Here is a 12,338-nt window from a genome sequence, read left to right as displayed (position 1 = left end):
GGGGGCCCTTTGATTGCGCTGCTCAAGAGTTAGGCAGGGTTTTGTTTTACATCTAAAGGTTGGTCCTCCCTGCCTCAGCACACACATACAGACACCCAACACACACACACCACCCCGAGCACCCCCTTAACACACACCCAGCACCTCCTCATACATCCCAACATATGGACACCCCAGCAACCCCTCAGAGCCCAACACATACCCAGCACACACACAGCACCCCCTCATACATCCCAACACACACCCATACCATAGCACACAGCCAGACACCCCAACACACACACATCCCAGCACCCCCTCATACATCCCAACACACACCTATAGCATAGCACACAGACAGACACCCCAACACACACCCATACCCCAGCACCCACACACAGCACCCCCTCATACATCCCAACACACCCCTCTCAGCAGCAGCGAGTCTGGGCTAGGAGACCGCAAACCCGGGGCACAGACAGGTGTCCCGCTGGCCCAAACTTTCCGCGCCTGCCATCGCTTCGCAGCCCCGGCGCCGCTGCATTCACAGCGCCCGCCGCGCCTTTGCCTGAACTCCTCTTGTGCTAAGCCGGAGAGAGACCGAGCCGGGCCGGGAACTGCCCGGGGACCGGGCGAACTTTACCAGCTCTGAGCTCCCTGGCCGGGCGGGGTGGCCAACGCCGTCCCGGGGCGGAGGCGCTGCGGCTGGGGCCGGGCTCCGATCCCCCTCGCTCTGCCTTGCCCGTCGGCTCTCTGCCGCGCGGCTGGAGCTGTGGCTCTTTGCTGAGCCGCGTGCAGCCTCTACCTGCCCCCCGGGGGTGGGGGATTCCCAGCTGGCGTCTCGGGCAGGGTCCTAGCGTCCCCTCCTCGCAGAGCCGGAGGGGAAAGCCCGGAGCCCAGGGAAACAGGGCGCTAGTGACTAGTCCTCCCCCCATAGGGTTACCAGTTAGCAACTGTGGAAAAAAGGGACGGGGTGGGGGTAATAGGCGCCTATATAAGAAAAAGTCCCAAAAAACGGGACTGTCCCTTTAAAAACGGGACATCTGGTCACCCTATCCCCCACCTCCCCCAAGCAGGGGCTTGGGTGACCAGACAGCAAATGTGAAAAATCAAGACAGGAGGTGGGGGGGGGGGGTAATAGGACCCTATATAAGAAAAAGACCAAAAAATCCGGACTGTCCATATACAATTGGGACATCTGGTAACCTTAGCACAGGGTCTGTTGCCCTCTGCCTCCTCTCCATGTTCAACTCCCCGCCCCTCTTCTTCAGCCCACCATATTCCCCCACTTCCGCCTTTGGAAGCACTTGCATGAGTGCTTGTCCCCCAGCGACCCAGTTCTGACTCCTGGGGGTCTGTGCAACCGAAGCCTAGCTTGCGTGGGGATAAGCCCACCTCTGCGGTTCACTCACACTCCTCGGGACTTTGCCTCTCCCTTGGGGATCCGGGTTGCACCAGCCTGTGTGTCGCTCAGAGCCAATTCGATTTGAACAGTCCACGTTTTCAAACGCCACTCTGCCCTACATTTCAATCCCCATCAGGTTTTGATTGAGACTCATAGATACAGGAACTGAAACCTCCCCTTGAAGCTTCAGCTCCTGACCCTCATGATAATTCTTCTGAGCTTTCCCTGGGGGTCACATCAGTTATCAACTCTTCTCTGTATGAAGAAGACGACACACAAACCCTGAGCATGTACAGTCAGGGCTGCATAAAGTGGTGTAACACTTTCCATAATAAAGGATATACCTACAAGTCCATAAAAGGTTGTTATAAGGAGGAGGGAGAAAAATTGTTCTCCTTAATCTCTGAGGATAGGACAGGAAGCAATGGGCTTAAATTGCAGCAAAGGAGGTTTAGGTTGTACATTAGGAAAAGCTTTCTAACTGTCAGAGTGGTTAAGCACTGGAATAAATTGCTTAGGGTGACTGTGGAATCTCTGTCATTGGCGATTTTTAAGAGCAGGTTGGACAAACACCTGTCAGGGATGTTCTAGATAATACTTAGTCCTGCCTTGGGTGCAGGGGACTGGATTAGATGATCTCTTGAGGTCCCTTCCAGTCCTACGATTCTATGATCCTTGCTAGTTTTTTTGTTGTTGCAAAATTCTCATGTCACCATCATTTGCAGCAGGCCTTTGATATGCAGCAAGGGGAATCCTTTCAAGCTACAGATTTTTATGTTTATTTTTTTGTCTCAAAATTCCATTCAGTTTGACTCTAACATTAAGATACTGAAAAATCACCATTTCTCTTCTCCCACTTGCTTTTCTTATGGAAATGTTTGGAGCCTGCCAAAATCACTGACCCTTCCAAGGCTGTCAAAGCAGCAGCAACAGTAGGCACTGCATTGGGAACACCAGGGAACTGCCAGTGCAGCTGTAAAGGGAGTGAAAAGGGCAGGCTCACCTTCCCCTGTAAACCTGCACATAACAGAATTTGATTTTCCCCTTAAAAAAACCCTAAGAAATTATACACAAAAAGTACATTGAAAGAATGTTGTTTAATTGCAAAGCTAAGTATTCAAAAGTTAGGGAATGCCAGATTTCTGGTTGCCCATGCAAACTTAATCCTGCCCCTTTGTGTGTATGCATTATAACTATTTAAGCACATAATAAAATACTATTTTTCTACAAGACCCCCACCTCAGTCAGTGCATAGAACAGACACACAAGGTTGGGAGATGCAGACAACCACACATCTAGTACTTCCTAACTTTTGAGTTCTTGACTTTACAACCTAAACAACATTCTCTTAACACATTTTGTTATGTTTTATATTTAGATAACAAACACACACATTATATAGATATTATAAATTGCTTTGCAATGTTTGTAAAATACTTTTCAAGTTAGAGAAATGTGAGTCATAATAATTATCATCATCATTATTGCTGCCCTCTGGTATAGGAGCAAGAACATAGCATATTCATTATAGATTTACAGCATTCCTGGTTACTTGTTGCTTGGCACCATTAGCAGGGCTGCAGTGCATTGTTCCTCCCTGAATGCAGCACTGTTGCTCCACTTTCTTCTCTCTTGGCCCTGTTCCAGCCATAATAAACATTCTCTTCCTATTACTTCTCATTGTGTCAACCACCCACCATTATTTTCTACAGAAATAATAGCTGACATCATCATCAGCTCCTACAGCAGGATACTGTCCAGATCTGGGATTTATGATGTCAGGAACCCATGTCTTCACACCTGAACCAGCACTTAGAGTTTATTGCTTAATAGCACATGTCATTACTTAATTATTTTCTAATTGTTGGATGATTTAATTCTACCTCTCACCATTCAGCATTTTCTCAGTGGCATTTTTCATCCAATGCTGCCAGACTCAGCAAACTCCTCATTCACTTTGTGTCAATATAATAACTTTCAGCTTCCCACCCGAAGAACCTCTTAATATAAGAGCCACAGATTTGCAGGCACTGAATGTGGCCACACACTTCTTGCTTTTCTCCATCATGACCTCCACCCTATCCCTTACCTTATGCTGACTAAGGTTTCCAGTGAACTTCTTGATCACCATTCATTACATAATCCTTTCCCACTGAGTGCTTGACACTGTTGGAGAGGGCAGTCTGCTGAATTCAACCCCGTATTTGGCACTGCACTAACCTGAAGTGGTGCAGTCCATCAATTAGCCCTCATCTACAATGGGAATATGTCTCAATTTCAGCCATTAGTAGCCAGCCACTAGAAAGCCAGCACAGGTGCAAACCCCTAATGTAAACAAGGAAAGCTGCAATTTGCCCAGTGGAACTTACCCCTACTTGAAATGAGGGGGTAGGAATCAGTGGCTAGCTGCTGATGGCTGGAATCGGACAAATTCACAATGTAGACAAGGCCTTAGTGTTGCTGTATGATTTTTCTCCATAAGCTACTTACAAGTGAAATCCATGAATTGGATTCTCTCTGGTCTGCTAAGTGGGGTTCCTTGGAGTGGGTGGGTGTTTGTGTGTGTGTGTGTGTTCATTTAGCTCATGGTGTTCAAGGGCTGACACAAGTCATTATTCTAAACAGAGTGACGGTAATGCCAATCTGGTTGCTGCTGTTCATCAATACACTGCTCTATCTTAACAATAGCAGAGGGTCCACTCTGGATGTTATTATCTGACACCACATTGCTGTGCAGTGGTGTAATTTTGCACTCCTGATCTTTTGTTTGGTAATTAAAATGTCCTTCAAAACAGAAATCAATTGTGGTAAAAACTGTCACATAATTTTGAGGCAGATGCAGGAAAAAGGTACAACAAAATAATAGGTTCAGTAGTTACTGTGCACTGTACGTTACAATAATCTCCATCCAAGAGTATCAAAGGAACTGACACAAGAAATTGCAAGCTGAATAGCAAGAATTTTTAATGAATCTGTAAACTGGGGGAATAATATCCTATGACCGGAGAATTGCTAATATAGATCCTATTTGTAAGAAAGAGGAGAAAAGTGATCTAGGAAACTGCAGGCCTGGTAGTGTAACCTCAATTGTAGGTAAGATCTTGGACCAAATTTTGAAAGAGAAAGTCGTGAAGGACATAGAGGTAAATGGTATTTCAGATAAAATACAGCATGGTTTTACAAAAAGTGGAGATCATGCCAGACCAACCTGATCTCCTTCTTTGAGAAGATAACTGATTTTTGAGACAAAGGAAATGGAGTAGATCTACCTGGATTTCAGTAAGGCATTTGATACCGTTCCACATGGAAAATTATTAGTTAAACTAGAGAGGTTGGGAATTAATATGAGAATTGAAAGGTGGGTAAGGAACTGGTTAAAGGGGAGACTATCATGGGTCATACTGAAAGGTGAACTGTCAGGCTGGAGGGAGGTTACTAGTGGAGTTCCTTAGGGATCGGTCTTGTGGCCAATCTTACTTAACATTTTTATTAATGACCTTGGCATAAAAAGTGGGAGTGTGCTAATAAAATTTGCGGATGACACAAAGTTGGAAGGTATTGCCAATATGGAGGAGGACCGGAATATCATACAAGATGATCTGGACAACCTTGAAAACTGGAGCAATAGAAATGGGATGAAATTTAATAGTGCAAAGTGCAAGGTCATGCACTTAGGGACTAACAACAAGAATTTTTGCTATAGGCTAGGGACTTATCAGTTGGAAGCAACAGAGAAGGAGAAAGACCTGGTTGTATTTGTTGATCACAGGATAACTATGAGCTGCAAATATGATGCAGCCATGAAAAAGGCTAATGCAGTCCTAGGATGCATCAGGTGAGGTATTTCCAGTAGAGACATGGGAGTGTTAATAGTATCATTATAACAAAGGCACTGGTGAGACCTCATCTGGAATACTGTGTGCAATTCTGGTCTCCCATGTTTAAGAAAGACAAATACAAACTGGAACAAGTGCGGAAAAGGGCTACTAGGATGATCAGAATGGAAAACCTACCTTGTGAGATAAGTCTCAAAGAGCTTGGCTTGTTTAGCCTAACCAAATGAAGGCTGAGGGGAGATATGATTCTCTCTATAAATATATCAGAGGGATAAATACCAGGGAGGGAGAGGAGTTATTTAAATTAAGCGCCAATGTGGACACAAGAACAAATGGATCATCAACAAGTTTAGGCTTGGAATTAGATGAAGGTTTTTAACCATCAGAGGAGTGAAGTTCTGGAACAGACATTCCAGTGGGGGCAAAAAACCTAACTGGCTTCAAGACTGAGCTTGATAAGTTTATGGAGGGAATGATGTAAGAAGACTGCCTACAACAGATAGCCGATTTGCAACTGCTAGCAGCAAATATCTCCAAAGGCCAGTGACGGGACAATAAATGGCAAGGGCTCTCAGTTACTACAGAGAATTCTTTCCCAGGTGTCTGGCTGGTGGGTCTCACTGAAATGTTCAGGGTCTAACTGATCACCATATTTGGGGTCGGGAAGGAATTTTCCCCCAGGTCAAATTGGCAGAGGTCCTGGGTTCTTTTTGCCTTCCTCTGCAGCATGGGGCACAGGTCACTTGCAGGTTTAAACTAGTGTAAATGGCAGATTCTCTGTAACTTGAAGTCTTTAAATCATGATTTGAGGACTTCAGTAACACAGCCAGAGGTTATGGGTCTATTACAGGAGAGGGTGGGTGAGGTTCTATGGCCTGCAATGTGCAGGAGGTCAGACTAGATGATGATGATGGTCCCTTCTGACTGTAAAGCTTATAAGCCTATGAGTAGAAGAGTGCCACATGAACATCAAAAACACAATAGAACATCCCATGTTCCCAACTGGACTAAGGAGCTATTGGAGCACACTATGACTTGGTGGTTGCCACTGTGGTACAGAGGGAGGCACCAATGTCACCAGGGCATTCTTGGAAGAGTCACTTGCATCTTTTTGTATCGTCTGTTGTCCTGCAATAACAGAGGAGTTTATCTCTTGGTTGGGGAACTCATGAAGAAAATAGTACTCTGCACTTATATAGCAATTTCCTTTCAAGAACCCCAGAGGTACATTCAAAAATTAATGAATTAACCTTCACAACACCACTGTTAGGTAGGCAAGTATCATCCCCTACTGTAGTGAGTACTCCCATCCCTACTATATTCCCCAGATGGAGAAAACTATGCCCAAAGAGATACAGGGGGAGATTTTCAAAGGCACAAATAGGACTTAGATACCCAATTCCATTTGATTTTCATTGAGAATTGGATGCCTAACTGCCCTTTGTGCCTTAGGGTAAGATTTTCAAAGTGATATGCCTAAATTCACACAGCTAGCCTATGGCTGGGTCAGAAATAGAACCTCTTACATCTGTCCTGTCCTTTAACCACTGTACCAGACTTCCCCTTTCTTTTCCCATATGTTTCATGTGACAAGACATGTGGTGTTCTGCTGTATCATATGGCAGTGCAGCTCAGCAGATGTACCGAATCAATAATCTGATGCAAAACAATCCAGGGTGTTAAAAAGGCAGCAAAAAATCTATGCTGAGCATTGTCATCAGCCAAACCAGCACTGCTTCCTGAAATAGACTATGTGGGAGAAGTGGACACAAAGTTATTCACGTGTCCTCCTAATTTGGATGTCTCTGTAACTTATTCCTGACATGTCGCTTGCATTGCAAAATATAGAAAGAGAGAGAGAGAGAGAGAGATGGAGGCTGGGTGGTAAAGTGTGTGAGAGTGGGCTGAGAGGAAAGCAGAGTATAACACGACAGAAAGCACAGAGAGTGGTTCCAGATTTGACTGGTTTCTCAAACACATTCCAAGAGCCAGGGGCTGTGTCCAGGACAGAAAAATAAAGTAATAATACATATTGTTGCTATTTCACATCAAATAGCAAACAGTTTGTGGGATCATCATTTTTGACTGTTTTCCCCTCATACAACAAACCGCATTTCAGTTTACTTGCAGAACTGCCCATTCAACAATAAATAACCCCCTAGTAATCATGAAGATAAGAATAGCCATAATAATAATGGCACCAGATCACTCCAATAGATCCCAAAGTATCAACTCCCCTTTTGCCCAAATGCCGGAGGAAGTGGACATAAAATGTGTGTATACACACACACAAGCATAATGCAGACACATAAGGTTATAAGCAGTGCAGTAGCAACACTTATTATTAAGATTATCTAACAACTTCCTTTGTAACTCCCTGTTTTCAGTTGCTTATAATTCAGAAAAAACTTTAACTTTTCAGGTATTAAAAAAATAACAGTATAATGAGGTGTTTATAAATAAGATCTGGCCAGCCAATGAGTATTAAAGAAGAATATACCTAAATATTTACCCCAAATTTGAATGAAATCCAAAAGGTGTGTGTGTCTTGAAGCTTGACTAATTTTTATTTGTAATTGACATTTCCACATAGTTGTACTTCTGCACTTGCTAGTTTCACCCAGAAGCAAAAGTGTCTATATCATGACAGAAAATCTCTGTGGATTTTTCTAAGCCTGACTAAAATCAGGAAGGAGAAACTGAACTCTTGAAAGAATGTCTGATCTGCTGAGATGTTTAGTCCCCATTGTCCAAACCAAATCTGATCAGGTAAATTCAGAGAAGCTGTGACAGACATGGCAATTTCCTGCAAAATCTTTGGGAGAAAATAATGGTATTAAGTTTATGTATCACTGTGGACCAGGGATTATATGAAATTCCATGGGGGAGAGGAACCACAGCACATGAAGAACTAAGAACAGTGAAAGGTGACTACAAAAGTATAATCAGGTTGTAACACCTCCAAAGAGGCACCACCACCTGCAGATACTTGCATATACTGGTTCAAATGGGATTCTCCAGAGACCAGCAGACAAAGAAAGGACTTTGGGACAAATAACCTGAGTTTAAACTGACTCAGGGTCTTCATTCTGGTCCAGCAAATGGACAGAACCTTCTGTCCAACGGGAGTGGCCCTAATCCGTAGGAAGGACTGACACCAATGCGAGCCCTGGGTGGAGATGGAGGGGTGGGGTGATCTCTGGTAAACTTATTAGCATGGGACAAGGTTCTTTTATTGTTTGGAATATGTTTTCTCGGTAATACTTTTACCTTAAGAATAAATATGCTTGCTTAGAAAGAGCTGTGTGGTAACTTAATGGTAGGTAATACGCTGTTTATAGCCTCTGAGGAGAAAAGCAGAGCAGGCCTGCTGAGGCAGTCTGACTTTGCTAAGGAATTCACAGTGTAGGCGGGGAAATACCTGGCCAGGAGGGAGAAAGAGACACGGGTCTCCACCCTACTGTGCAGAGGCAGCTGGGAAGCTGAAAGTGTGAGAGTGGGTGCCCTTGCTGGACCATGGAGGGGGAAATTCAGGTGCCATTGCACTGAACTGTGACAGAAGCATCTAGACTAGAGGATCAGAGTCTCTGGTCTGCTTCATCTACTTTGCACCACTCAGGCTCGCTCCTGGAGGGCTCTTACACCACGGCCAGTGATGCAGCATCGGGGATTCAAACTGGTATCATGATTACTCCTCCCCACTGCACGGGAACTCTACTTAGACATAGTTGAAAATCCAGCCCTGAATGGTTTCAATGACTTCTGGCCAGGGCTGGTGCAACCCATTAGGCGACCTAGGCGGTCGCCTAGGGCACTAACATTTGGGGGGCGGCGACCGCGGCAGCCGTATCTTCGGCTGCCCCGGTCGTCGGCAATATTTCAGGGGTGGGACCTTCTGCCGCCTAGGGTGGGAAAAAAGCTGGCAGCGCTCCTGCTTCTGGCACTATTTACAAGCAACTGCTATTGCTAGGAAGAGCATGTCTCCCTCTGCTAATGGATTTGCATACTGTTCAACTGGGCTATGGATTATGAGGGTGTCGCCCCCTCCCACTCCACCCCCTGCCACTTTTCCCTCTCGTTCGCTAATTTCTTTGAACAAGTTGGGCACAGAGTATTGGTTTTCTGTAACCGGACAGTGAAAATAGCTGAGCAAACATGTTTCTCCTTTCCTCCTTAATTAATGTAATTCAGCAGGACAAGTAATGAAACTAAAATTAATTTGCAATTGCATTCTCTGGTGAGTTATCTCTGCCTCATTACTCTCGATGATCTGTCATTGGCTTTGTCTTGTGGAGGCCAGTGAATGACATTAATGAAGAGAGCACAGCATGCACAGGAATTTATTGTGCTATCACTGACCCCACATGAATACAGTCAGTGTTCATTTTCTTACACCAGGCTGTCCAGCATGTCCATTGGTGGCAGAGGAGGGACCAAGCAAAAAATGCTGGTGTCAGAAAGAGAGAGAGCTCCGACAGACTATAAAAATCAATCAGGGAAGAGTAAGCGAGGGATGTGTAGATAGACCCCACGGTCATATAATTAAAATGTGAAGTGTGAGCATGCTATCTGTTTGGACACCAGGGAGGTCAGAATGGAGGTTTTCAAATGGAGCGGAGCTGGGGAGGAGGTTGAATAGCTCAGGCAATGGGCTGTAAGGCCTTTCTGCTTTGCAGTCGGGCACATGCTAAAGTTTAGCTCAAGTCCTTAAAAAACAAATGTGATCATCTGACAGCTGTTCCATGGCCTCTGTGAAATGAGTTTGGCGGGAGGGAGGGCTCTCAGTCCAGTTTGTAAAGGACAAATAGTCCACAATGTAAAAGCAAGTGGCAGTAGCTAGCCTCCTGTTTGGTAGCCTCAGGAGATAGCTGGTAGGAGCAGCTGCAGAAGCAGCCAAAGCAGAGACTACAGCACTGAAGGAAAGGGGTAAAATGGGGCCTGAACTGTGCAGTGGAGACCCTGCCACATACACACTGCAGGACAGTAGGACACCATTTGCCCTCCCCTCCCCATGTCTGTTTTGTCTGTTTGTACAGTGTTTAGAACAATGGGGCCCTGATCTCAATAGAAGCCTCAAGCCACTACTGTAATAAAAATAATTAAGAAAACCTATTCAGGCCACCTAAAGGCCTACATTCCCACACTGCTCAATCCTTCATGTAGTATGTTATTTCCCATTGCAACAGCTCTGTATCCCTGTGCTGAGGAGCTAATAAGGTTACATCTCACATGGACAATAAACATCTTTACTCTCCTATTTTTTTAATAACCGCTAGAAAACTCATTCCTCTAATATGGCCTCAGTGAGCAATTTGATTAGCTCCAGGGACAGAAAGACCTATGATGTTTTAACATATTTAATAAACAATGTGGGGGGAGAGTTTATCCACGTGTCCAAACTTTGGATGAGCATCTTTCTCTTCTCTGGGGTGCCGAGTACACTAAAAATATTAAAACCATTCATCTTGTGAAATTAGACTGAAAGCTGGTGGATTTATGCTGTGTCTAAAGCAAACTATGAAAGACACTGGTGGGGCTCACAGAGGCCATGGGGTGTCTCAATGAGGGACTTTCATGAGGAAGCATATTTGACCAAACACGACAGTGTTTCTCTGTCCATTTTACTGTCCTACCAGATATTTGCATGGTAGGGTCACTCGGATTGAAGGGAGAGGGGTATAGTATGGAAAGTTAGTTAGCTTGCTGAATTTTACTCTACCCTATCTATACCAGGAATGAACGTGGCTTGTTATGTTTATATATAGGGCCCTACCAAATTTTCGGTCCATTTTGGTCAATTTCACAGTCATAGAATTTTTAAAATTGTAAATTTCAGATATCTGAAATTTCATGGTGTTGTAATTGTAGGGGTCCTGACCCAAAAGGAGATGGGGGGAGGGGCTCATGATATTGCCCCCCTTACTTCTGCGCTGGTGCTGGCGGTGACGCTGCCTTCAGAGTTTGGTGACCAGAGAACAGCGGCTGCTGGCCAGGAGCCTAGCTCTGAAGGCAACACCTTTGCCGGCAGCGGCGCAGAAGGAAGGATGGCATGGTATGGTATTGCCGCACTTACTTCTGTGCTGTTACCTTCAGAGTTGGGCCCTCGACCAGCAGCTGCCACTCTCCAGCCGCCCAGCTCTGAAGGCAGCAGTGCAGAAGTAAGGGTGGCATGGTATGGTATTGCCACCCTTACTTCTGCACTGCTGCTGGTGGGGTGCTGCCTTCAGAGCTGGGCATCTAGCCAGCAGTCACCACTCTCTGGCCACCCAACTCTGAAGACAGCACAGAGGTAAGGGTGGGACTACCATAACCCTCCTACAATAACCTTGTGACCCCCCCAGGAAGTCCCTTTTGGGTTGGGACTCCCAGTTGACTCCCTGTGAAATATGTATAGTATAGGGTAAAAGTACAGAAAAGACCAGATTTCACGGGTGAGACCAGATTTCATGGTCCATGGCGTGTTTTTCACAGCCATGAATTTGGTAGAGCCCTATTTATGTGTCTTGGTCTGTCTATTCAGTCAAATATTAAACCTCTTGACAAGGGCATTGCAGAGTAAAGTTTTTCAGGGATATTGGAATCCTTTAATTGTCTATATACCAATGCTAGGAGCCTGGGTAATAAGAGGAATTGGAATTGCTCACTCATGAGCATAAATTCAGCCTACTTGGTATTACTGAAACCTGGTGGAAAGATTTGCATCATTGGAATGTTACACTCAATTGGTATAACCTATTTAGGAAGGTTTGAGTGGGCAAAAGGAAGGGAAGGGGGAGTAGCACTGTCAAAACTGGCATTACCTGCTTCTGAGTCACTGACAAATGACCTCGAACGTCCACACATTGAACAGATAAAACACAAGACGGGGTATTAATTGGTGTCTATTACAGTCCACCAAAATCACATTAGGGAATAGGCTGACCAGTTCCTTAAGCACGTATCTATAATATGTAGGGGAAAAAGCTGCATTATTGTGACCAATTTCAATCTGAGTGACATATGCTAGAGGTCTCAGGCTGCTAGTTTGAAAACATCCTTGGCATTTCTAAAAATTATAGATGACAATTTCCTAACTCAAAAGGTGTTGCTTGTGACAAGGAGGAATTCCATTAGACCTC

This window comes from Trachemys scripta, chromosome 12, assembly GCF_013100865.1.
Source record: "Trachemys scripta elegans isolate TJP31775 chromosome 12, CAS_Tse_1.0, whole genome shotgun sequence".
Lineage (NCBI taxonomy): Eukaryota > Metazoa > Chordata > Testudines > Emydidae > Trachemys > Trachemys scripta.
This window is presented reverse-complemented; position numbering follows the sequence as displayed.